Source organism: Scophthalmus maximus, chromosome 17 (assembly GCF_022379125.1).
Source record: "Scophthalmus maximus strain ysfricsl-2021 chromosome 17, ASM2237912v1, whole genome shotgun sequence".
Lineage (NCBI taxonomy): Eukaryota > Metazoa > Chordata > Actinopteri > Pleuronectiformes > Scophthalmidae > Scophthalmus > Scophthalmus maximus.
In genome coordinates, this window is record NC_061531.1 from 7,224,887 (window position 1) to 7,252,798 (window position 27,912).

Consider the following 27,912-nt stretch of genomic DNA (forward strand, 5'->3'; position numbering starts at 1 on the left):
TCATGATCTGCCACATCTTAGGTTGGTTGCATTTTACGGTGTAATTGCGATAAAAAAAACAACGCCATCTGCGCTTAAAAATCGGCTGACTATAAGTCCTGCTTTCACCCTGATATTCTCTTGGCCACCAGGACGCGGCTTTCCTGTGAAAATGGCGACTTGATTTACGGCACAAAGGAAGTGTGTCACCCATTGCATAACCAGAAAAAGGAAGAGCCTCAGATGAGCATTCACTCCGTGGAGAGAGCTCCAGGACTTGAGAGGCCTGCAGTTTGTCTTCTACTGGATCAGTAAGTAACACAACCAGCCTTCTTATTCATACTACCAGAAGTTTAACTCAAATTGGGATTTTTACGGTTGTTTTCTGCTTTGGACAGTAGCCGGGATACTGCCGTTGAGTTAGCCATGAGGAGTAGGAGCTTCAGTGTACAAACTTCTGTCTATCTACAAAGTGTTGTTGACAACTTCCCCAGGAGGAAAACTCTGCGTCCTAACCGGCGCCTTGCTACTGCAGCTCCTTAACGGCGGTGACCAAACATTAGTACCACCTGGAACCACTAGGGGATTGCAAATATCTACAATAACAAATTTTATGATTTTTTACCATAGTGTGGGGAAAATCGATATGTAAATCATAAATGGTTGATGCCAAACATAGTCATAATGACTGATATATATATTTATTTATTTCCCCCCCCCCCAACTGGTGTCACGCTCAGCTTCAGTGATGTATGAGCCTTGTGTTATCTACTTCTCTGGCACACTGCCGCACATACAGATCGATACTGGACACTGCTCAACTTGTGTGGCCACACATCCAGTCTTTCATCATTGTAAAAGTACAGCCTCCCTCACTGACCTTTAAGCACAAAGGTGTCCGAGGGGAGAAGAAACAATTCCCCCGCGAAATGAGGAGGATAAGATCGATTCACTGAGGTATCTCAGTCAACATGCTGCCAGTGGAACTGTATGAAGACAGCCATTGATTTATTTAAAGGAAAAACGTAAAGACCAGTTGTGCTCGTGCTGATCTCATGTCATTCTCTGCAGATGCTTAGATTTCTCCTCGTCAAATTCCTCAATACGGATCGAGGCCCTGTGCAGCAGAATATCATTCAGCTTCATTTACGTTTTGCGTTTTCCTCTAGAAACTGTTCAACATTATTATTCCTTATTTCACCATCATTTAGATTAGACGACTGATACCAGTGATATAACATAATAATGGTGATTTGTATGATTTGGCCAGCCCAGTCTACATCATTTTTTTGTATACAGTAAGTGTCACAGTGAAACTGCCACTAACTAGGAGCAGTGTTGAGCTGGTCCTGGTCAAGAGGATCAACTCAGAGAAATCAAGAAATCATTACGTGTGCTTGCTATCAGACTGACAATGAGCTGTGGAATATTATATATTAATTTAGTAAATGCGTTCGTCAAAACTTTGTTTCCATATGCACAAAGCAGGAGCGATTTGAGATTGAACAATTGTGCAAATGAGGACAATTGTGGTTTGACCATGTTGACACGGGTATGGATTTCTGTTAATAAGTAAATAACCTAGAGGGACGATATCGAATATCTCAATAGTTAGTAAAAAAGTTAAAGTAATGTATTTTTTTATCAGTTGATATGTACTACCGTATCATCGACTGATTAAAAATGTATTGATTTTCTGAAGTGAAGCCTTAGAGTTTTGATTGTTCTCATATTCTGATATTTATTGGTGTTCAGGCTTCAAGGGTTTCTACAATTGATCCCTCTGGAAAACAAACATGATTCAACCTTCAGACATCATTTTGTTGGTTTAGGGTTTAAGATGGTTCAGTCTAATCGCAACAAATAATGTTCTTTAACTTTCAAAATAGCAATAACTATATCAATATCTTCTCTTGAAATTCCCATCTGAATTTAAGTTGCTGTGATATGATTATCAATCAGATTCCATCAAGGATATCTGCTGCACTGCGGTGCTAGTATAATGCACCTATATCGTTCAGTTGTTGTCATTGTCAATAACCACTATCTTTGCTAAGTGTTTCCCTGGATTGAACTGGATGTCTTTATTTTAATTCTGACATCAATACTCGACAATATGTGGTCGTCCAACAAGAGTTCGACGTGTGACCTTTGAAACAAGGGTTTCCTTAGTGGAAAGTCCCAAATATGCCAAAAGACTGCCAACTCAAGTCTAACAGCTGCATGAGTGTGTGTGTGTGTGTGTGTGTGTGTGTGTGTGTGTGTGTGTGTGTGTGTGTGTGTGTGTGTGTGTGTGTGTGTGTGTGAGTGTGAGTGTGTGCATGCAAGTGTTAATGAGGTACCAAGAAGGCCAGGGTGAAGAAGTGGAAGGCTTAAAGAAGGATGTACATGCATTTCAAGAAACCTGAGCCCCGTGTGCTCATTAAACCAATGTGTGTGTGTTTGTGTGTGTGTGTATTTGTCTGAGACGAGTATGTGTAAGTATGTTTTAGAGATTGAGCAAGTTGTAGGGAAGGGGAAACGAGTGATACCGCAGAATAATATTCTTCTTCTGTATCATTGCATTCAGTTTGTGAACTGGAAGTGAACTTGTGTCCTCCTCAGAAACAGGCTTTAATGGTATTTTGTGCGGAGTGTTTCTCTTCAACGCGGCTGTGTGCTGCAACGAGACACTGAATAATGAACATTGTTTTGTGGAATCATCGCTGTTGCTTCTGCTAGTTTTTTTTCTTTTTTTTTACCAATGACACCAGTATTGTGATTTCCTTTGCTGTGGATGACTCAAGGTTATTCTCAGGCATGTGACTTTTGTGACTGTGCATGAAGACCGTGCTGATGCCACAAAACACGCTTCTGTGAAATAAAGGAATGCAGGTAAGTCTTTTGCCTAGTCATACGTAAAATATAAGATTCAACAACTGCATTATGGCTGGTTCATGATGTTTTCAGCGCATAATATTGAAAGATTGAGAGATGACTGTCAGTAGCTTATAGTCGTGATGGGACGGTCAGAGTCTGAAATCTGGTGATCACAATAAAAAGCGGATTCATTTGATGAGTTAAAACTGTAATCCATGATGTGAAAACATAAGATAAGAACCAAAGAAAAGAATGTCATCATGTAAAATCAGAACCTCATTACATTAGTCCTTTACCACTTCCTTATATTTACCTTTTGAACTTTGCTTGAACATAGTAAAGATTGGTCAGGGGACTATATTTTCATAAGGAAGTAGCTCTTCTGAATTTCACAACAGTGGGCAGAGGGACCCAGCTACTGCAGTTGCACAATAAATCTGAAGAATATAAAACAGGCTAACAGGCCATCACAAGGCCCTAGTGATGTTCTACTTCTTTAAAAGCTGCCACTGATCCGCACAGTTGATCTACAAGCTCGATGGTTGAATGTGACCAGAGCTATCTTTTCAGTGTGCATTACATTGTCTTCTGATTTTATAGATCTGCCAATAGGGAGAGAAAAATACAATGGTGTACACTCAAAAACAAATACACATGTGCGCACACAAACACACAACCAAAGAATGGATTCGATAAGAGTAGTGCCGAGGCCTGGGAATCATCTGGCGGTTATCACCACTGTCCACTGTCTAAACTTCTAGCGGGAACAGGACAGGATAGCTTAACCCCACAAATTAGGATTCCTCCTCTGGAAACCATGAATTTCAAGGTAATTCATTAAGTTATAGTCGCTGTATGTTACAGTTAGTCCTGTCGTGTCACTTCCATGGTTATTATATGTGTGAGCATATTACATGCATGACGGGTTGCCATAACTACACTTCTTATATCCATAAACTAATAAAGGCACAAACTCTGACGGGATGACTTTGCAAAACACATATGAGATAAAAACAATCATAAGCATTCAGACTCTCTACATATTTGCATAAAATATTATCAAACACATTAAATATGTAAATTCCATTTAATCTGCCATTCAAAGCACCATCATTAAGATTGGTAAGAGGCATACATATTTCACTGTGACACACAAACAAAACATAATGCACTCTCCTCATTAATTAACTGAGGCCACATCTACATAAGAAATTCTTCTGTCAATAAATATCCATGGTTCACAATGCAATTACTGTGTGAGTAGATGCTGTTCTTAAAATCGGCCATCAACCACACTATCAGGGCACTATCAAGTAGTATCAAGTAGAACTTTGAGTATTTCCCTGGATCAGCATTTTGACAAAGTTACGTTATCCTGCAGCATGGACATGAAACTGTATTCAATCTCATTTGGTTTAATTAAAATTTGACCTTGAAAGTTATCACAAGTAAGCACTTCAGTAAAATAGTGCCCCGTGCCTCCTATTTTGGCAGCAAATCGTTGCTTTCAGAAAGTAATTACCTTGTTGATATACTGTCTTTGTATCTGGATCTAATCTCACTCCACAGAGGAGCCTGTGAAAAGAAGGTAAATTACATTTCTTCACACCTTTCTCCACCTATTACCTTTTTTATTAGTTACATCTATCACTGCAATTGTTCACAAGGCAACCCCGAGTTCTACTATAGTGTCAATATCAACCATTCGAGATTAACGTCCATGTTTGTGCTTTGTCATAGGTAGGCTGGGAAAGGCAAATACATTACATTTACATTACATTTATACAGGAGCCCAGTTCAACATGGGGTCAGTAATGTTAGGCCTTTACACCCACCTGTATCACTTTCCTGACTGCACTCGTATTAATCAAACAGTACTATTAATAATCCTACACCTCCACCTCTCATGACAGCCAGGCTTCGTTTCTTATGGTCATGCTTTCTCGCTCCTCCCTTCGTCCAAACCTCCTTCCTTCCTCCTTCCAGCCATTCGATTTCTCCACCTAATTTTCTTGCATCTCTCACCCATGGGACCTCGATCTTTCCTCTAATCCCCCTCTGATCAAATCTCTACCCTTTTCTTTCTCTTTGCCTCTCACTGTCTTTCTTCTCTTACACCTTTAATTCTCATCCGCAGTTCCCTCCTTATAGACACTGCATCATCAATGACAAATGATAAGGCCCCGAGCACACCCATCGTTACCTCTTATATTACCATCCCTAATCTAAAACATGTATGGTGTAAGTAATCTAAATCCTCTTTTTTCTTATTTCCTAAAATCAAAAAGCAAAATACCATTGAGCATGTCTCTTACTTACTTACAGAAAGTGGACAAAAGCAGGCTTCTTATTTGAAATAAGAGAGTAATAAGCTTTTCATCATTCATTCCACTGTGGTGGCTGAAAATGTAATTTGACTTGATTTTGTGCAAATAATGTGTATTTGGCTGGATTTACAAAAAGTCAGCATTCTCACTAGTTATAACACTGTTTGACAACCAACCTATCAAACTTACTACTACATTATACTTGTATTTTAACACAGTTAAAGCAATGTTTTTTTGCCTGTATGTCTATTTAAAGTAATGTTGGCCAGGGCTGCGGGACTGCAAACCATTGAATCTAGTTAGGTTTGTCTCGCTTTCCTGTTAAAAGCTAGACTACGCTGCTGCTTTTTGCTTGGAACGTGGAACCATGCTTACTAATGTAGGTTGAATCAAACTGAACCTTTGTGAATAATTATTTGAAATCAATAGACTAGACCAGGAAGGACAGAGCTAGGTCCAGGTGACATTTATGATCCACCATGCAGGACATTGTAACTTTGCAGACAAATAGCCTGCACTATTGCTCCCCATTGCGCCTCATTGCTAACACCAATGATAAAACACTCAGGCATCGGCAGGCGACACATCCCATCTGTGACAGTGCAGCACGCCCTGCCCCGGAATCCTCCCCGAGGCTCACTTATAGAAGTGCAGTGATTATAAGTCATGGCAAGGATCAGCTGCTTCCACCAGTGGCATTACTGAAGAACCTCTTACACTGACCTTTAGGTAGCTTTAATCGCTAGAGGCCAATACAAGACTTAAGCGGTACCGACTGTACGTGATAGCCATAAACAATTTTTTGGGAGGGATGGATTCACGAATTCTAAGTTCTCTGTGCACGTGATGAAAATGTTTGTGTGCAGTAGAGTGTGGGGTGTGGTGAGAGTGTTTATGAGACACTGAAACAGGGATCAGTGTCCTCCGGTGTGGAACGGCTTCCAACAACAGGTGTTATTGTCTCAGTTACTGTCAAGGCAGTGTATTTATGAGGCAGCTATCAATTATGTGATGGAACTCTTATTGATATTGGGTGTTTCTTTCGAGAGAGAATCAATTTGAAAAGTGCCAAGCTTCATTATCTTTGTAGCATAATCGTGAAAGGTTTTGTAGAAGCTCTTAGTAGTAGTGCAGTGACTGTCCTGTCACTGAAAATCATTGTCACCAGGAAAACAACAGGATAGGTCATTTGTACAATGTTTTTTCATGTGATGGAAACCAATTTGTGATCCTACATATGGTCAATATTGTGTCAGCGACATTGAATGTATTGACAGTATATCTCTATGAAGTGGTGCTCATTGTAATTATCTCTGAACCTGCATTTCCCAATAGTAGCCACAGGCATCCCCAAATAAACCACAACAAAACATAAGAAGTATAACTTCAAAGGGCATATTTATTTGGTTGGTGCTGACAAATGACCTTTTCGGTTATTCACATCTTATTCACATCTTGTTGCTCTACCGAGAATTATGAAACTTGCCTTTGACTCTCTCTCTCTCTCTCTCTTTTCCCTCTGTCTCTCCACTGCCCTTGGTTAATCTGTACTGGGACATAACTCCCAGTCCAATTGAAAAACCTTCTCCTAAAAGTCAGAAAAGCTTTCTATTTCATCTCTCCCTCAACCACTCTGGTCTAATTTTGATGCAGCCTTGTTACAAGTGTTCGTCCCCCACCCACTGAATCCTCTTTAATTCATCACTTTCTCTGGGTTTTGCTTGATCCCGCGATGTGCTCGTGTGTCACTTGCAGGTCTGACAAGGGGCTCGGCAGGGGGGCAGTAAAGAAGGAGGGAATGAGAGGAGGGGCTGATGGCGTTGTGACAAGCGATGCCGGGTGGGTGATGGATGTGTGTGATGAAAGAGAATAAAATTAGAAGAGCAATGCACACGGAGCAAAAGAGAAAAGCAAAAAGAAAGGAATGAGACGGATGTTAGATGGTGCATGGACACAGGTGGAGGTTGGGAATGAGAGAGTAAAATGGGACAGAGAAATAACCCTGCATAGATATGGCCTGATAAAGAAAACCATTAGGGGTGGCTGCCGGAGACAAAATGGAAACCTGCATAGACTATGTTTTTTCTATTCCCTTGGCAAACGCAACAGCACACACTTAATGATCAACACATGCTCCTCTGAGTCGAGCAGCATCAGAATTTGAGACCCAGTTGACCCACTGCTTTAGATTATCTGATTATCTGTGCAACGCTGTCATTAAAGGGACTTTTGGTTGGTGTGATTACTCATGAGACGTGTGAGGAGTTTTCTTTTGAGGTTGTTTCAAAAGGGTAATGTGAGTTCATTGACTGTGCTGACTGGCATATAAATGTGGAAATCCGCACCTTCCCTTACCAGTACATTAATAGTCTAAATGTGTTGCTATTCCGTCGGGGCTAAAGCAAACCATCACCAGATCAATCTTCAATCACACAAATAAGCACTGCTCATTCAAAAAACTCTTGAGCGCTCCTCATAAACATTTTTCATTGCCTTCTTCCGACATACGATACTGTACAAACTTCTGATCTGCCTTTTTTTTCAGTCTAGAGTAAAAACTTTAGATTACGTTTACGTTAATTCCTGTTTAATCCCGGAACACAGATCAAAAGGAAGTTATTCTTGGGACGAGTGAAGAGGATAAAACAGAGCACGAGGAAGAATTCCAGGGAGGACAGAGAAGAGAGAACAGACGATAACAAGAGAAGGCACGTCACAGGAGAGAGACGTGCCTCTGAACCTTCAGGAGTCCAGGTAAGCCGACGTAATGCAGACACGTTGTGAACCGGTTTGAAGGTACAGCAGAGAGAGACAGACGGAAGCACACACTGTGTTCCCAGCCATGTGTTTTTCCCCACATTTTGTTTGTTAAGCATTCGTTAATGTTTTATGATCCATGCTAAGTGGTCCCTCAGTCTGTATGGTCACACTACTTAAACTCAAGAAAGCAGAGTCATCTATTACCACAAGTTCATCCCTGCTCTGCCTTTAAGCTCAACAGCTTCCCCACAAATAACCTGTTGAGATGCTTTCAGGCACTGCTCTAAAGGCCAGTTATGAACCTGAAACCTTTCTGGAGGCGATGCATGTGAGAACGCAAATGTCCGCGCATTTTCCATAACTGTTCCTGCCAGCCCCATTGTAACATTTCCGGAAAATGTCCGAGTTAGCCCATGTGAGAATACAACAGAAAATTCTCAGCGAGCGGGTGGGCGTGTCGATGACAGCTTTAGTTTTGCACTATTTACTGAAATTTAGACGACTCCTTATTGTAAGATTTAAAGGAAATGCATCGTGCATATTTTGAATCAGATCCTGCTTCATTGAAGAAAGCATATTGCATCATTTTATGTTTTTTTTTCACTCAATTACACATTAAATCTATTTTTTTCATAGTACACAACCGCCAGACTATACTCCCCCTGTCTAAACACACAGTAGTTTCTCCCTTAATGGATGAGAACATCTGCTAAACGCTTGAATTGCATATTAATGACACCTGAGATTGCAGGTCTTTCGGACTTCCGTTGTCCTCAGCACTGAGCCGGTTGTCTCCCCGCAGCAGACAGGCCTTGTCCCCACATCTGATCAAATGATGCAGTTAGAAGAAATTGCCACCATCAGCCTCTTTTATTTTCCCCCACAAGGTTTTGCTTTCAGATAATGTTTCATTGAAGCGGCATGCTTGATAGACACAGACGTGATAGACGGAGAGAGACACGATAGCAAATAAAGATTGTGTGGAAAAAATGCTGAAGTAGACACAGTGTACTGTTGGTATATCTCACGGGAACGAGAGCTCTTGAAGCAAAAAGCAGCATGCTCTTATGATTTGGATGTGGCGCTTGTACTTTAATAATGTCATGGGCCATTTGGGGATGTTTCACCATGCCAATACTGATGTGAGGGAAACATTAAATATTATTCCACCAGCAAATCAACTCTATGTGTTGTGCCAGATATTGCAAGGAAAATAAAATCCATAAAACATTGGGGTAAGTTGAAGAAAATTGTACACTTGTTGTACAAATGTGTCCAACAGCTATCATGACAGAGAATGGATTCATTATACAGCAACATCTTTTTTTCCCTCCACATGCACCATCGCATTACTGTGTCTCAGTGGCTTTATTTTTCCATTTGTCTCTCTCACACTGAAAAGTGCACCATGAAAAGAACAACAACAACGCGTAGACTGCGATCGGCGAAGGAAACATGACAAGATGGATGAAATGAGAGAGAATATGAGAATATAAGAAAAATGGAAAAGATGGCATAGATAGGCAGCGGGGTGGGGGGGGGGGGGGGCTGTTTGGGGTGGGTTGGGGGGGGGGCTGTTGACAGCAAAGAGAGAATGAGATCGGAGAGGACTAATTCACCAGTTAATAGGAAATCCAATCCAATCTCCTCTGCTGTCTGCCCGATGCTCGTGCAACAGGATTCCCCTCGCTTAATCATTGTTCTTTCTCTGTTTAAATACCAAGCCATCTAGACAAATATTGGTGACACTTACCCACTCACTGAGAATAATCAGCTCATGTGAAGACACATTGACACGTCAGGCACATTTTGATACAAAGCCACAGTCCTCGCTGCAGGGCCACGCAGATACTGGCCAGGCGCACACCCGCTGTCAGAAGTACAAAGATACCAGGGCAAGGCTTCGAAAAGGCAGAAAGAATGACTGACCTGCCTCGACACACGCAGAGGAATGATGCCCGGACAGAGAGGAGATAACATGATGGAGGGCAAACGGAGGAGTCAGAAGGCTGCTCGCAGGAAAAAGAGGATTTGTTGGATGTGATTTAGGAGGGAAGACGTATGAGTGTGGCAACAGGAGACAGTCATCCATCCATCTCTGCGTCCGTCCATTGGTCCGGGCAGATTGTAAAATCCCCCGGGCTGGTGTTGGATCTCCGAGCCGCGAGGGGTCCTGGGTGTTGTCGTTGTTGTCATCTGTGGTGTCTTCACCATCAGTGTCTACGTGACAGATACGGTGCAATTGTTTTGGTGCTGGTCCTGGCTGGCAGAAATGGTGTGAACCCAGACAACATGTGTCTGGGAATAGCTGAGACTGGGTTCTTGGGTTTCAAGCGCCCAGATACGAGCCAGTGGTGAGTCAACGCCAGAAGAAAGAGGGACAAAAGTTTTTAGCCGTATCTTTTAATGTTTAGAAAGTTTTCAACCAACTTGAAAACTGGGCAAGGGCTGGGTTCCACACACATCAACAGGAACAGCAGAAGATAATAAAGTGGGAGGTAAAGCAGAGAAGATTGGAAATGGAGGGGGCTATGAAGAGATAATGAAAAGCATTGGAGAGCTGATGAATACCCTGTGAGTGCATTTCCTAAAAATTACTATGTTTACACTAAACATATTTGTCCAACCAGAGTTTTATAATGATGCTATCGGTTTTTTTTACATATCATTTAAGTATCTTACAACTTAGTTTTCAGAACTGTTGCTGCATTGTAGAGCTCTTTCTCTCTCTCTCTCTCACTCACACACACACACACACACACACACACACACTGACCATTTGGCAGCACTGGGAGAAATCTCGCCTGTGTCGGTGGTCCATTAAAACATCCATAAAGTTTTACCGTCCTCGGAAGGCAGACAGGATTCAGCAAAAACTCAGTACATACTGATCTCGCTGTGCACGTTCACGCGGCAAGCTCTGAGCATGCAGGCAAACTTCGCCTTATAACCAGCCCTGCTTTTTAAGAGCATACTGGGAGCAAGTGTTGTCCCCCTGCATGCCACCGTCACCCCAACACCCCACACCACCAATCAGCTCCAAAAGTTATCATCTGGAGATACTCTCCCAAGTAAAATTCCAAGTTTGGTGAAAATCCATCCATGCCTTTTTGAGTTATTTTGTACACACACACACACACGCACACACACGCACACACACACACACGCACACACACACACGCACACACACACACAGGCGGAAACAGAAACTGTAAACAAATTGAGATTGAGTTATGGTTCATACCTCCCATTAAACAACTTCTGGTGTGGGGAACAGTTATCTGTTTGGACTTCAGAACATACACGGTCTGATTAGTGGCCTAATTGAACATTTTGTGTGACTAGAAAAATCAATGTATCTTCACAAGCAAGAGAAGGAGTCGCTCTGTCTAATGCGGAGACTTACAGCACACACACACACACACACACACACACACACAGTTCGCTCCACACACATGCACGTTGTGACCTTGAAATTCAATGTGCACACGGAAATGTGTTTGCTGTGGCATGTGTAGGGGGAGAGCAGTATAAGGTCTGCTGAATTCCAACAAATCACTTATGTCAGGCGATGGAAAAGAGAAAGTGTGTGAAGATAATCCCACACTTAAATCCTCTCCAGCTTGAATCACAGCAGTGGCACATGGCCACAGCTGCACATTATGATAATAACCGACACAGACCGTGTGTCACAGACGGCATGACGTTCATGTGCACCTTTGTTAATCCAAGGGCGACTTGGTATCCCCGCACTGTACAGAATGCGGCACATTATGCAAACATCACAGCAGTAGCGCGGCCGGCGTTCGTGAAGAGAGCAGCGCCTGCTCTCCACCCTCACCCTGCAGATGTCAGATTTACATTTGCTCTTTATGGACAATAGAAGTTTCCTGAGTGAATGGTCCGTTAAAACCCATTCTGCTAACTGGCTAGACGCATTGCAATTAAAATCTAATTTCAGTCAAGGACTCGCTCTTCTTCTAGACAACACGTCCAGTCTGCAGGACAGAACCATTATCCATCAATCGATTAAACGCTGAACGTAATGCATTCGTGTGGGCCTTTAATAAGGGTAGTGTATGTGTAATTGGAGTGCGAGTGTGTCTTCAGTTTAACTCTGAGGTAATTTATGTGTGTGCACTTGTGAACATACCTAGATGACTAAAGGTTTAGTTGTGAGAGATAAAGGTTAGTGTTAGCAAAGTTTGCCGGGGGTTCAGAGTTCCCTCAGCAACATTTTGAGTTTATGTTTTTTTTTTTAGATGCACATTTGCGAAGAGCGAGAAAAAAACCCCCTGAGGTCCCGACATTAGATAGCTAACACCGGCTCAGAGATTTGCGTTTGTGTTATTTAACCCACCTTCCAAGAAAAGTGGACAGTCCCTGTAACCCAACATATTCAAACAGCACCACAATCTACATCCTCGGATGTTGTAGCGACGTCCCTACATATCTGTTTCAACAAAATCTGAACAGCATAACCTTCAGTGTAATGTGTGATGCAGAGAGGGAGGAGATGGGACACTAGAGAGAGACGCTATAATTAAGTCAAGTTAATGTGCGGTTATCTCATGTGCATCGAACTGCTCCCTGCTGACGTCCCATTGGCAGCACGACTTTTAAGCCCTACTGAGCGCACACCTACAATCACACTGTGATCTGATTAGATACAACTCATTCAACCTGCACTTTGAGCCACTGGTTGTCATTGCGTGCCGCAGCAGCGACTGTACATATAGTTTATTGAAGTCCCTTTTTTTTTATTCTGTGGACTTCAGAAAAGCCACGTTGTCTTATCTAATTGTGAGGAGAGAATGTCACACCAGGTTTAAATTCATGCCCTGCAAAAAGAGGAATTGGTTCCATTGTAATTCCCCGGATTAAAAACGAGGTTCACCCACGACTGGCTGCAGTGCATTTTATGGACGAGATAGTGGCGAGCGCAGTTATAATTGAGCCGTTTGAGTGAGTTGTCGCCAGGCCTCGGAACAAACTGCATCATTCATGAGTTCGCAGGGAAACGGGCCCTCATGAATCTTTTGAGGGGATTGTCGTCTCTGCAAGATCCCACGAGATACTAAAACACCACTCACAGAGACTCGCCTGTGTCATCCTGGATTTTAGAATATTAGTTGGTAAAGACCAAATATTAAGTTAGTGTTTAGTTCAATCCAAACAGTGGTTGGAACATCTTCGCAGGCAACAACATTTTTAACCTCTTTAATGCAAACCTCTTTACTGTGGTCTTCTGTAACCTGCTTGTTGGAAACCAACATTTTACCTTTATTGTTAAAGCCATTTGTCCTGGCAACTAATCCAGTTTGTGTCCAGTTTTTCATCACTGCAAACTAGGTTCTTTTGTCGCAGAAAAATACAATAGCTAACATTAGAATTGGTTTTTGGTGCTTGTACAGTCGGAGGATGTATGCATGTATAAAGCCATACAAAGTGGTGAGTGTTGATTCTATCAATGTTACAGCTAATGGAGAGCACTTGGAAATGTAATTGAGTTTTACAGAAGAGAAGAGAGAGAGAGAAGAGAAGAGTTGTTCTAGAAACTGTTTTGTTAGTGCTCCTCTTTGGAAAAAAAAATAGATAACCTAACAGCCTCAGGATTCAGTTTCGTCTTAAGTTTCCTTACGCATGCTCTCATGCAGCGTTTGCTTTGGATCAAACAGCCTCCACCAAATGTGACTCTGTCTGCCTCTGGCTTACCTTTTGACACTCCTCCCCTCCCCTCGCAAGCTCATGACTCACCAGTTATTATTCCCCCTACATTAACCTCTCTGACCTGCTACCTGCTGCACTTCGATTGTCCATGTGAAGCCTACACACATGAATATAAAATGCACAGTGAGTGGCCATCCAGTGACAGTCACTGCTCCCGATGTCGATGTGCATTAACTCAGTAGCTGCTGTCAGCCCTGGGGGAGCATTACATAAAGCATATTATCCACAATTCGGACCTGACTGTGTTTTGAGCAGCGTAGGGGTCAAATTCAAGTGTTTGTGTAGGTATGTTTACATGTATATATGAACATGTGCTCGAGTGGGATTTGTTAGTGCTGTGGCCTGTTGTGTTGGTTGAGCAGTGAACATCATCAGTGGTGGAATCCATTATTCTGTAGCCTGAAGTGCAACAGTACTGTGGGAGAGAACCAGTCGTTTCACTGACCATCAAGTTTTATAGAGGAAGTGTGTGTGTGTGTGTGTGTGTGTGTGTATGTGTATGTCTCTTACTAACTCACAAAATGTTTAATACTTTGACTTTTGTTGTTATCAAGGGGAGCTGCTGCACCCATGTAGTCAGCGCTCAACGGCCTGCATCAAATTTTAGACTTTCCACGTGTGTGTGTCGGCCTCCACACAGCCTTTTGTGTAGTGTAGTGTTTATGTGTGTGTGTGTGTGTGTGTGTGTGTGTGTGCGTGTGTGTGTGTGTGCGTGTGCGCGTGTGCGTGTGTGCCCGCGCACTGCAGGGTGTACAATAGCTTCCCTCTGTACAGTGCAGAGATCCTTCTCTTCAGTCATCTCGCAGAACAAAAACAGATTAAAGGACTGCAGATCTGATAAGATGATATGTGAAAGAGAGAGAGAGAGAGAGAGAGAGAGAGAGAGAGAGTGAAGGAAACAAAGGGAGTGAATGATAGAAAGAGTAGGAAAGAGGTGCTTAAACCTCTCGTCCCCTCGCCAGGATTTGGTTAATCATCTATTCCACAGCAGTTTGCCCATTTTCCTTGCCTGCTCTGCAACATTAATAGAAGCTGCCACGCGCGCAGACACACACACACACAAACACGCACACACACACACACACACACGCACACACACACACACACACACACATGCACACACACGCACACACACACAGTAGTGGTTCTCAAACCGGTCCTGCCAATAAAAGGTGGAATCAGATGCGACAGATGAGATAGGTGAGGAGACGAGCGTGGGGGGGGGGCAGTAATTAAGAGAGGCAAGTGGTTCTGGAGGTGGGGGTGCAGGAGGGGAGTTGATGTAGAAGACACAGAGAGCAGAGATTTGAAAGGTGGTGAAAGGGAGCGGATAGCACAAGACCGCTGTCCCCTCCATCACCGAGGAGATTTAGCAGCTCTGATGGGAGAAGCTGTTCACGACTCTCTCACATCATCTTTTGCTCCTCCTCTTAAATCCTGTGTACAGCCCGACCTCCTGAAGTCATGTTTTGAAATTATTGAAGTTGCTCTTCAAAAGTAAACTTCTTCTTACCTAAGCAAAATCACCCAGAGTTTATTTTTGAGGAATCCCCAAGGGCTCGGGATTCTGAATTTTTTTAAGGGGATTATCTGAGCTACATAGGATTCTGTCTTCTTTCTTCCTTTCTTCCTTTCTGTCTTTTTTCTCCCTGTAGGCGAAACATCTCTCTCAGCTGGCTGCTGGCAGCTGTCTGTCCCATCACTTTCTCGTTTATCTCATTCCATCATCACGCCGTTCTCTAGTCAGCTGAGACGAGATGTGATCAGACGCCGCGCCTCAATGAGCACGTGTGGCTTTGCATCTCAAGTGGCTGCTCTGAGGTGAACGCTTCTTCATACCAAGCAGATGAAGTTCTGACCCTTTTTTTGTGATTCTTTGGCCTGATCTTCAAAGATATTTTGTCACATGAGCAGCAAACATGAGACCAATATTAATTATTTCCCATCCGCTTACCGAGGTGGAGGAAAACGAGGAGCGATTTAAGGAATAATTCTAATCCAATCGCACTGGCACCTCATGGCCTCCATATTGCACAATCATTACACACTGCGTCAGTTTCTCTGGGCCAGCTACACAATCTGAAAGATGCTTTTTGGGTTGAGTGAGTTTGGGAGGGAGGGAGGGATGGAGGGGGGTGTGTCCTTGGATCTAACTTTTATCAATTTGATAGCAGAGCGATGTTAGAGTACCTCCAAAGATATTAAGCGCTGGGACTGAGGCCAGACTGGGCACTGTGAAGCGTCCCACCTGTTCTTTTCTTCTTTTCTTCTTTTTTTTGGTGTCCAATTTCAATTCCAGTTTGGTTTCATCCTGGCAGTCTTGTTCTTGTTTTTTTTTATTATTATTATTTAATTTCCTTCATTTGTAAGTGTGGCTCCTCTCCATCCTCCTCAAACTACAGAGACAATATGTCCCCGCGACCTCTTTCTTTCTTTCTCCTCTTCCCATTTCCAACAGTCTTTCCACAAATATTTACGCTTTTGTTTTATTTTAGCAGCTCACTACAACCTCCTCTCCTGGCACATTGCGCATCACCCCTGAGTCCCTGATTCCCTCTCCTCCTCCCCTTTATCTCTCCTCCTCCTTCCCTCCCGCCCCTCTGGCAGGATCATTTGGCCGCAGCAGACGGGCTCTTACACTCCAGGCAGGTGTGGTTCTTTGAATGATGACCACAGGAGGACCAGGATGTAGCTCACACACATACACACTTACACACACACACACACACACAGAGTGGGCAGCCAATATCCCCATCATTGCACCAACCTTTCTGTTCCGAGCACTCGCTCCTGTTTTTCCCTCCTCGCCAGTCAGCCTCTGCGATGATGCCTCCTTCAGACAATAGTGTTGTCACTGTTCATAATGTCTGCATATGCAGCAAACACACACATGCGCAGAGATGTATGTATACACAAACAAACAAGCAAGCATTGTCCAATCTTATAGGGCTTGTATGCTCCCTGTGACAAATTTTTATTCCACGCCATCTCCTCATCCACTGCGGGTCCTCTGCCAAGCCATTACTCCCCCCCCCCCTCACTTCTTCTCATTCCAAGTGGATTAAATCATCTAGGCGATTAAAAAGACAGCAGCATCAATAGTTCCCAAAACCCTGCTTGCATAATTTTGGCTCTGGGCTCAATGAGCTGTAAAAAAAATGGCTATTATAACTTGTTGGGAAAGACAGAAGAATTACTGCATCTGAATGGGAGGTTCTGAATAGAACTAATATTTCATAGTCAAATCACTGAGACATCTGCGACCGCCGAGGAGAATTTATGAATTAGTTACGTGTGGTATAGATTTTCGTGTGAGACTGACTTCAGGGTCAGATTCATGCAGTTTGAACATTTTTATCACCAACTGGAAATGTCCCTGATGTTAATGATGTCAATAACGGCCGAGCAGATAAAACGTTTTAAAATGCAAAATGCAAAACGATGACGACATAGTAAATTAGATATCTCACTTGTAATCTCTTTCATTTAACAGTTTTACTCACCACATTCATAATTGTAAATGTTCAAGGTGTCACTGCCTGGAATCAGAAGCTATTCCTGAGAAAACTGTACTTAACTAGTTGCATGAGTTGCCTGTGTTTCAGTGTGTATTTGCATTTTTTTCATATTCTGGGCGCCTGACAGTTGGCATAATGAAACCAAGTTTGAGAAAAAAGAAACATTGAGATATCCTCTTCCTCTCTTTTGCTCCACCAAGCAGGAAATAGAATGGGCTGGATGTACCGTGTGTCAATCTGCAAACACGGCCGAGCAACCACCTTCCAGGGAGTAATAATAGAAGCACTTCTTCAAACTGAGACACTGTGACACTATGAATAATGTCACTGGCAATCTCGCTACAGACATAAAAAGAAATTCAATGTTAAACGCATAACAAAGCTCATTGATTTGTCGTGGGATTTACTGCAACGCTGTGCAGACTATTTCTGGACAAGCTGTTGCACTTTTCACCCGCAGTTCCCTCCTCATCTCTGGTGCGTGTGTGTGTGTGTGTGTCTGTGTGTGTCAGTCAATCTCAACTGGCTTGCATCTACACGCTGTGAATGTGAATAGTGACTCTCTGCAAATCCCCAGGAGTAGTTCTCTTTTGAGTCAAATTCATATATGATGGCGGTGTTACCTGCGGGAGTCTGGAGCTGATCCCAGCATGCACTGGTCAAGAGGCGTGTCGTCCTGGACAAGTTGTTCTAGTCTGTCTCAGGTCTGACACATACTGTACAGTACACGAGGGACAAAAATATTCACGGCTGCTGTACAATTCATCCAACCATCCGCCTGTCTTTAGACTGTGGATAGAAACTCGCTCGATGTTCATGCCCCTAACGCTGATCTAATCTCATCTGTGTGTTATTATCTGCCTTTTGTTTGTTATAAATACCTAATTGAACATGAGCATGTTGAGAACAGGATGGGGAAGCTTGTACTTCACCAACAGAATGTATCTAAGTCAAATCATACAGATGACCTTGACTTTGATTGGTGGAATGTCTGTTTGCGTGTGTTCTCAGTGATCGGTGTCACTGTCCTGCAGGCCGCGCGTCACTCACAGCGGCACTCACTCCTCTGTGTCTTTTCTGGAGCTGCCACATCCTTTTTGACTGTGTTGTTCTCTTGTTTTATTCTTCAGCATTACAAGACAGAGAGCCTGAAGGCCACACTGCTGCACAAACGCACCCACACACACACACACCACTCATCCTGTGTGCTCTTACAGAGCAGGTACTGCACATGAAAGGAAGACGACTTCAAGGTATTTTCACAAATGCAAAGCACACATGCAAATGCAAAAAGACACACACACACACACACACACACGCACACAGAATAACTGCTGGACAATGTGCTGACTAGAAGAGTCAAATCTCCCTCATGTATGAAACAGATGCAGTGTCGCACACATGGACACATGACAGATACGCAGTATAATCGTGGAAATCAAATGCCACATGCATATACAGTACATTTCTCAGATACTGATGGATTCATGCGATGAACAAACTTTTACTCTCACCTGCGACTGCACTGATAAATAATTCATGCGCTTTCTCATCTCTGCTATACATATTCCTAAATACTGTTATTTGTCTTTGTTATTTACCGTTGTTTGTTCAAGTCGCCACATTAGAGAAGGCTGACAAGCTTAAGTGTGTGTGTGTGCGTGTGTATGTGCGTGTGTGTGTCTGTGTGTGTGTGTGTGTGTGTGTGTGCGTGCGTGTGTGTGTGTGTGTGTGCGTGCTTGTGCGTTTGTGTCTCCCCAGCTGAAGCTGAAAATACTGCAGTCTCCGTCATGCCTGACTGGCTCACAGCAGTGTGATGTAAGGGCCTATTTTTCCCCCGGCTGCTTTAAAGTGATGGGGTCCAGTTTTGCCGGGCTCTGTTTAGGGAAAACGCTAAATCAAATGGGACAGAAGTTGACCGTGCCAAGGAGTGTTTGTGTATATAGTGACTGTGGTGGCACTAAGGGCAAAGCTATAGCCCAAAAAATAGTTTGTGCCCAGAGTAAATGGGGTCAGAAAGAGTCACGAGAAACTTGGCTCGTTTTTTACGGACACACAACTCTTCAGGGCAGCGATCGAGAATTCGCAATCAATGCGCTTTTTTGTTCTCCGTTGTCACCCCACCCTGCGCAGCTCGAAGAAAGTATCGACGGTGTTTAACCTTCCATCCAGCTGAGAAAAGGAGAGATCCTGTGGCAGGCTGTCCCGTTGCTGTGGATTTTAATGAGCGCTGACGGACTCGCTGCATATTCTGTCCATAAGAAGCGCAGGACAACTTTGCCTAGTCAAGAATGCGTCCTCATCAGTGCCATGGTCGGTGTTCTGTGTCACACGTCTTATGTTTGCCGATAAGGAACAGCCCCTTTTTTGTGTCCTGCTCAGAGACACTTGCAGGCAGATGCTTGTCCGTGCACAAAGTCTTTTTAAGTCTTTCCGCTCACGATGTGATAGTCGCCTGGAGAACTAACTGAAGTGGGGCTGAGGTTTTGCAGGCAGTACGTACACTCACCATCCCGGCAAATTGCACTCAAGCTCTGTCAATTTCACTGCACAAATGTGAAGATAAGATAAGATGAGATAAGATAAGATGTACCTTTATCGATAGGGGGAATTCAAAATCGACACAGCAGCACATAAGTGTAGCAGCACAGGGGGAAATGTAATAATAATGAAATATAGCAGACTTGAAACAGTATCTAAGGTAAATAAGGTAAAAGACATATGAGGAGGCAGGGCTTCTTTTTTTTTTTAAAGAGTATATCAAGTTGCATTGTGGGAAATATAAGATCCAGCGTTTTGGGGGTGCAACCTAAAGTCTGAGGGTTTTTTTCATTTCTTTTTTTTTTATCTGCCACTCATGACTTTAATCCAGTGCAATATCAAATCACTATTCTTTCAACAGTTTTGACTTGTGAAATGTGAAGCTTGACTTATAGTCGTATGCAAGGTGTGAAATGCAGCAGTCAACTGGTGAAATGAACCTATAAACCAAAACCTATGCCGAAGGTTGTGAGGTAGTCAGTATGAATCCAGCTTAACAAATCCCTCATCTCTTTTTTCTGAAAACAAAGTATTCACCACCCGTTGTTCACCACTGTGTATCTACGTCCCTGGGACATTCTGAATACTGATGAATAACAATGTTACCCTCAGTTTGAATTCGTCACTGGCGTGTACCCAGTATCTCTTGTTTCCCTTTACTGTAAAGAAAGAGCCAAATCTGACGCAGCCTGTGAAAGCAGAGTCAGGGAATCAGGCGGGGCCTGATGACTTGTACTATGTTAAAGTTAAAAGTCAAAGAGTCATTGATCAATATTTGATTAATGAGTGTGCAGCGTTCGACCACCACTGAGGATAAAGTACTATAGTGTCAATGGGTTCGATGAACCAAATCGTGAACCACATCTTTGAAGACACTCCAATCCATTATGAAACAGGTCTCAGGTGGACCCTCCTTTATCTGCACTTTACCTTTTGTCTTCGTGTCCCCTCCGCCTGTCTGCTCATGTGTGTCTCCATGTTCTCTCCCTCTCAGCGCGTCTCCGACTCTATACCTCTCTTTGTCCCCCCGCCTCCTTTTGTCTGTGGAGCAGCTTTACCACCTCATTGTTGCCTGTCGTTTTCTTTTGGCGGGACACGTTCACTACCGTCTCCTATTCTCCTCCGTCCTATACTGCATTATAGGCTACCCAAATAAAGAAAGGGGAACACAATTTGTATTCTGGACCATGTCTGTGATGTGTGAGGGGAGATGGGAGGTGGGGAGGAGAAAAGAAGCACAGAGGAGAGGAGGGATTGTTAAAGTCACAGTTTGAAGACTGGTGAAATCCATTAGACATAAAGGTGATTTGGGGAGGGATTTGCCCACATTTCCCGCAGATTTGTTTGAGGATTTGACCTTGAGTCAACAAGGCAAAATGCTCTTGTGTAAGAGAACACACTCCAATCATTCACTCGAGATCAAGATTCTCACTTCAGCCGCCGCTGATCATGCATTCATCTTGCAGTGTGTTATGCATCCATCTAATTTGGTGCCTCATTACACAAGTGATTTGTATTTTGACAAATGATATGTCTGCACTGCGCTTGAGTATGCTGGTGGTTGTTTAGGATGGTCTAAATATAGACTCACAGTTGGTTAATGATGCGTTTAGTTGAGTAGGAGACATCGCAACTCAAGTCCTCATCAATACAACCACAGGAGCACTGGTGGCATGCTGTGTGTGTGTGTGTGTGTGTGTGTGTGTGTGTGTGTGTGTGTGTGTGTGTGTGTGTGTGTGTGTGTGTGTGTGTGTGTGTGTGTGTGTGTGTGTGTGTGTGTGTGTGTGTGTATGTGAATCTGTATTCGAATCTGCATTCCTGTGAGTGAGCAATGAGCACACGCATGAGTGCGCACGCGGATGCAAAGTTGTGCCAGTATGTGTTCGGTTGCCCTGTATCCCTAACCCCGCCGGCGATGCCTGGTCAGCAGCGGATACCCTCTTGTCACTGACAGCAGCTCCTGCAGTACTGCGAGAACAGAGCGAGCTTGGGAGCGCTGCTCTCCGCTGACCTTGCAGCAGAAAAGCACCAACAGTTACAGCAGTGGGAGCACACCCTCGACTGCCCGTACACAAAGAACAACACATGCCCCTCTCCCCCCTCTGTCGCTCATGATCATTCTGACGCTCGGTCCGCACTCAAGTGCACTCAAGTGCTCGGGACCTGCCTCAGGCCTGTTTGCCGGGGCCAGTCTTCTTACCAAGTGACAGGAAGACGGCAGGATAGACAATCGGCAAGAGGCGTCGACATAGAGGAAAGAAATCTGTGACCCATAAAGTCACCAAGAGAAAGACCAAAAGTGCAGAAAGTGAATAGGGGTGAATAGTGTCCTGTAAACGTCTATGAGGACACACACTTGCACTTAGAGACACATGTACACATAATAAGTGCAAAAACCTCCTCTCCTCACATGTGCAGCTTCTGCACATCAGAAGTAAGTCAAGTACATGAGACTCCTATATCTTCCTGAAGCATCCACAGCAAGGAGACAAACTGTACATGTGCACCCGGCGCATCTTGACAAAAAGTCTGCCGCAGTCTTTGTTCCACACTGGTGCAATATGGAAGTGAAAATAGCCTCCTCGCAGCGTTGTCTGACTCCAACCCACTGCCTCCATCTGATAATAATATGTGCCTCAGCCCGGCATTGTGACACTGAAGTGAGGGGCTCTCATGACGGAGTGTAACGCTGGAGAAGCATTGTCACTGTGTTGCTTCTGCTGCAGGCTTTCGCCTGTCAGATCACTGATATGAGTTTGGAATGAATATATATACATATATATATATATATATATAGGGTTGTTTGTTTCGTTTTGTTATGCATCTTGGCACACAAGCATCCTCAAAAAGTTCCGTGTAATATCAAATTACATTCTTTGCTGTGCATCACAGAAACCGTCTGCATATGGATCCGTGAGACAAAATGTTTAAGGCTTTTTTTTTCATTCTCCACAGACAGTTATTACAAATACATACTGTGAGACAAAACTAAAAAATGTTTCAGTTTTTGTCTGGTATCCACAGGTATCTCAACACATCAAACTGACTCCAGTGAGGGAAAGGTGGATTATTACACCAGGGTTGCAGCTTAGTGAAAACCGAGAGTCAGTGTGATATCACAACGTACAGTGACATTCTGTTGTTTGTTTTTTTATTTCCCCTAAGACTGTCTTACTATAATATGTTGTGCAAGTAATACCTCATATATACTGTATACTTCAGCTCGCACAAATTTGTGACACTTTTACACCAGTTTGTGTTAGTGGTGTTTCGTTCGGATGCACATTTGGCTCAGATGTGAACCTGGACAAGGCCCTGGCTGGATTAGCATCAGAATCCTCCTAACTTTCAGTCAAGATTCAAGTTGCAATGCAGGCGATAACACAGAGATGGAGGAGGGGGAAGGGAGAGAATGGATGAGGGGATAAGGAGTGCGGATTAAATGAAACGTAGAGTCAGGGTATTGGAAAATGAAGGTCGGATGAAAGGCAACTCTGGTAAGAAAGTGATAAGTGGAGGGAAAAGTTGGCCACCATCACCATTCTGGCCTTTGTACCCGAGGGGCAGGATGTGGCCTGGGATTTGACATTCAAGAGCAATTGATGGATATTGTTCACAACGAATGCGTCTCTGCAGGACCGAAGCTACAGCTCATCTTGCCTAATCTCTGCTATTTAGACGAGCTGTCATTCACTTTGGGGGCGGATAATATCGTCGACAGTTCGTTGCTCCACATTAACTTGAGGTGTTTAAAGATCACTGTGCTTTGCATACAGGGAACGTGGTCTTTGTGGCAGCTTTTCCCCTATTCCCGCATGTTTTCTTTTGTTGCAATGGGAGCCAAGAACTTCTTACTCTGTCTGATCCTAATTCAAACAAAAAGATTTTGTTTTTATGAAAATCTTTTCAAAGGAAAGAAAAATTATGTTCAAAATTCACACACAATACGTTTTTTGAGTTTTGTTTGAGAAATCTTGACCTGTAAAGGGACATTTAGACATTTTGTTAAAACTATTTACTTACTTTCTGGATGAGAATCAGATGATAAGATGGATATACTTATGACTGTATGATAAATACAATGCTACAGTCAATAGCCGATAAGTGCCTGAAGCCTGTATTCTCTGGAGTGACCAGCAGGGGGCGTCTCCGCTGGTTGCAAAAAGAAGTCTGTTTCTACAGAAGTCCATGAGAAAATGACTCTACTACTCAGCTGATTTATAAGGTTAGTGAACTTTACGTAGACTTTATGGTCTCAATCTCTAGTTTCAAGTCTTCTTCAATACAACATCATGTTCATTTTGTCAGTTATGGTCTCATTTAGAGTAAAATATACGACAAACCATGGTTACAGCATGATTGACAGCTACAGAGTACCATTCAATCGGTGCAGATTGCATGTGTAGGTGGAAGTGAAAGCTAAGCTAATGGTTTGGCCGGCTGCTGCAGACCTGAGAGTGGAATCAGTCTTCTCATCTCGCAGCAAGAACGTGACTAAGATTGTATTAATTGTAAATGTAATGTTGTTATGTGAATCCACAGCAACATTTTAATGTTAATTTAACTTTAATGATATGAACCTGCGAAACGACATCTCGAAATGAGGAACAACAACAAAGAGCAGAGGTTGAGTGATTCATCATATTCTAACTGCACGGATGTTGCATAAAAACTGGACACGGAGCAAGTTGACAGTTGTTGACCGAGTGATGCTCTTCACTGCTTAGTGAAAATCTATTCATACCATGACTTTGTTCCCTGGAGATAGAGGCTTTAAGTGGCTTTGACAAAATGGGTCACACCATCATCATCATCATCATCATCATCATCATCATCCCTTTTTAATTTTTTCTTCTCTAAAAAGTCCAAGCTCTAAAATAAGAATAATCTCAATCCACTTTTGCTCTCTCCCACCTGACCACAGGTTCGTTAATGATCTCATTTAAGAGGTCGCGAGTTTCCTAATTAGAAGAGGGCCGCGCGCTGTTGCACTGCGCCGACCCCTGTGACAGTTTATATTTAGTATCCACTTATTGACCCTCAGTGAAAATACTCACACTTCTGACACCGCTGCGCATAGGAACACACCCGATCCTTCGAATAGCTCGAACAATCTTTGGACCTGAAGTTCTCCGCCTCAAGGAGCAGAAACTGTACTTTTTCTTTCAGAACAGTTAGGTGAAAAAAGCGTGAGTTTCTCTTTTGCCATTTCCCCGTCTGTCTGCTTGTGAGTATGTTGGGGTAACACATCTGATACTGTCTGCTGCACGATGGAAGTAGATAGAGGGAACTTGAGATAAGACCCTGTGATGAAGGGAAGAGGAAGAACACCCAGAAGACTAGTTCAGGCATTACAATTTAGCCGTCAAATGGCAGCAGTCACACCTGAGACGTGTTCATTCACTGTGATATTGTTGTGCGACACCTTCATATGACCTCAAGACGTCCAGCTGAGCACCGTCTCGCAGGCGGCCACAAACCGCTTCCAATATTAGCCAAACCGCAAGATCCGTTGCTTCAATAGCTGCTTGTCGCGCTCGTGATTCCACATTAGCAGGAGGATCCGCACGCAAACAGTCACAAACATATGCGCACGCTTACATCTGCGCCAAATGTTCCTTCGTCGTCTGCAGGCGTACACACACGATGATGACAGGCCCCAAACCGGCAGCATCGGGCACGTTTTTCACCAATCACCCTGCGAATCAGTGAGACCATCAAGCACTCCCCAGATGCTCACACCACATCTGTCCTTGACCTTGGCAATGAAAACTCCCCAGATAACCTGTCTGCCTATCACAGCCTTCTGTTTAGGGCCCTTTTGGTAGCATGGGAATTCTTTTCATTGGGTGTTGTGTGATTGTGTTGTGTTGTGTTGTGTGGGGGGGGGGGGGGGGGGGGGGGGGGGGGGGGTTAATTGAGCTTTTCATGACAAAATCAGCGCAAATGCAAATTTTCTCTGAGCGTCCTCTGTTCTCTTCCTGGGAACGCTGTTCTAATTATCCAGGCAACCTTTTAAGTGGTGGAGAGGCTGTGGAGTGACCATATGCTCAGCAACCACAACTTATCTCACAGTCGTACGTCAGCTCACAGGTGGTGAAGAGGGAAAACAGATTTAAGTTATGAGATTGAAAAGTTCTGAATGGAAGAGAAGCAAAAAAAAAAAAAAAAAAGTGGAAAAAGATGACGGTGATGTTAAATACCACGAAATCAAGTTCTATTTCCCAGGCTTTTCCTACATGACTATTCACGATGAACTCATCACTTCCTAATACTCTTTCACGCGTGATACCAGATCCAGACTAACAACCACCCCGTAACTTTCCTGGCAAAATGACATTTTCCTTTTGCAGTCCCGCCACTAGCTGGATTCCATCCTCCTCACACTCACAATCTCTGCACTGCAATGAACAGTAGAGGAGAGGAAAAAAGACAGCTGCGGGGCAATGTAAAAAAAAAAGTAGAGAATTCACAGGCATGCACAGCCACACTGTACTACACACTATCATCACCCCCCAACCACTGGTGTTTATGTCATTGTTTTGTTTCACATCAAATTTTAACACGGTCCAGCGGAATGCAGCCGGGGTAGACAGATAATGAATTGCTGTTTGACATGCATAATTAGTTATTGCGTTCACGTGTGTCTCTGCTCCTTTAGCCACGTTGGCGGCATGGTCAGATTTCAAATTTTGTTGTGGACATTTGCCTATTAAGCTGTTTGGTTCTGCAGATGTTCTGGCAATAATTATACACCTGAAACAAACACAGCATGGATATACAAGAGTGGATACGATGGTGGTGTGGAGGACACGTACGCGTGCACGCACACACACACACACACACACACACACACACACACAAATGCACCTTTTTCCCCCTCGGCTGAGAGGCCACAAGAGCCTGATCAAACCAGAATTCAGCAGCACTTGAAGCTCCTGCAGTCAATCAGAGCAATTAAAAAAACACATAGACACACACATTGTCAATATACACACACTCATTAAAAACCTAGTCTGACTGTTATGGTTCTTGTATACTTTTCCTCATCCACCGGTACGATACCTTGGACACTGGCCCTGAATCTCCCCTTGACTGGTTCTCCACACCTCCCCACATACACCAGCATCAATCCTGCACAGCTCCACAAACCTTTTTTTTTTCTCTCTCTGTCCTTCTCATATACATGTTCCCACCTTTCTTTCCACCTTCCTGTCCCTCTTCCCGTCCTCCTTCCTCCGAATCGCACAAAGACATACATGACAATTCTCTCTCCCATACACACACAACTCCGAAAGCCACATTGTGAGGTCCTCTCCCGCAGGAACGTTTTATCACACCTGGGTATCTTTACACTGCACAGAGCTCCACGCTTGATAAATTGCTTAATTCCCATGAAGATATGCTACCATGTATCTTGTCTGACTTTTATATCTAATGGGGAATTGGTGATAAAGTTGTGGGGACGTATGATATGTGGGTAAGCAGTGTATAGGGAATGCATAAGGTCCAGTGGGTGTGTGAATGGTTATTGTATGGGCTGCATTCTATAGTGTCCTGTCTGTTGTTAAACTGGAAAGAAGAGGGTTCATATTCAATTTTCCTGACAGGATTTTTTTATTCATTGTATGTCTATAAAACCTACTTGCGGTGTACCTCAAGGTTCGATTATGGGCCCCGTATTTTTCTCTTTTTATATGCTTCCTTCGATAATACACAACTATATTTTTCTGTCCACTCTACTGATTCTTGTAGGACTACAGGACTGATTTGAATAAATTGAGTGTTGGATGTCTTGTAACTTTCTTCAGATTAACTAACACAACACTGTGATAATTATCTTATACCCAGCCAGACAACTTGGCTTCATGCCACCATATCCCAAGCACCAAATTTGGGACTAATTTCTAATTCAAAAGGCAAGTTGAAAGGGTCATTCAGCTATTTTATCAGTCAAATAGTATCTCTGAAACAAAATAGTTTTTTGTCTGCTGTTGATCTGGGGCGGACAGCCCATTGAGAACACCAGGCCTGAGGGTCCTTTCCGCCCGCCATGAATAGTCAAGAAGCAGGAATGAGTTGACAGACTTCAGAAGCCACACTTAGGGCATGACTCTCACCTTCGTCCCTGTGTGAAAAAGAACATCACCGCGTCTTTGCGTGATACACAGTCGACCGTCTACCTGCTTCTCCACCGA

At 43.4% G+C, this 27,912-nt stretch overlaps 1 protein-coding gene across 2 annotated transcripts in view; it reads right to left on the bottom strand.

Moving 5' to 3' along the window:
* pvalb6 (parvalbumin 6) overlaps positions 1-27,912 on the bottom strand; it is a 35,207-nt gene that overhangs the window by 3,730 nt on the left and 3,565 nt on the right. The window lies entirely within an intron of this gene.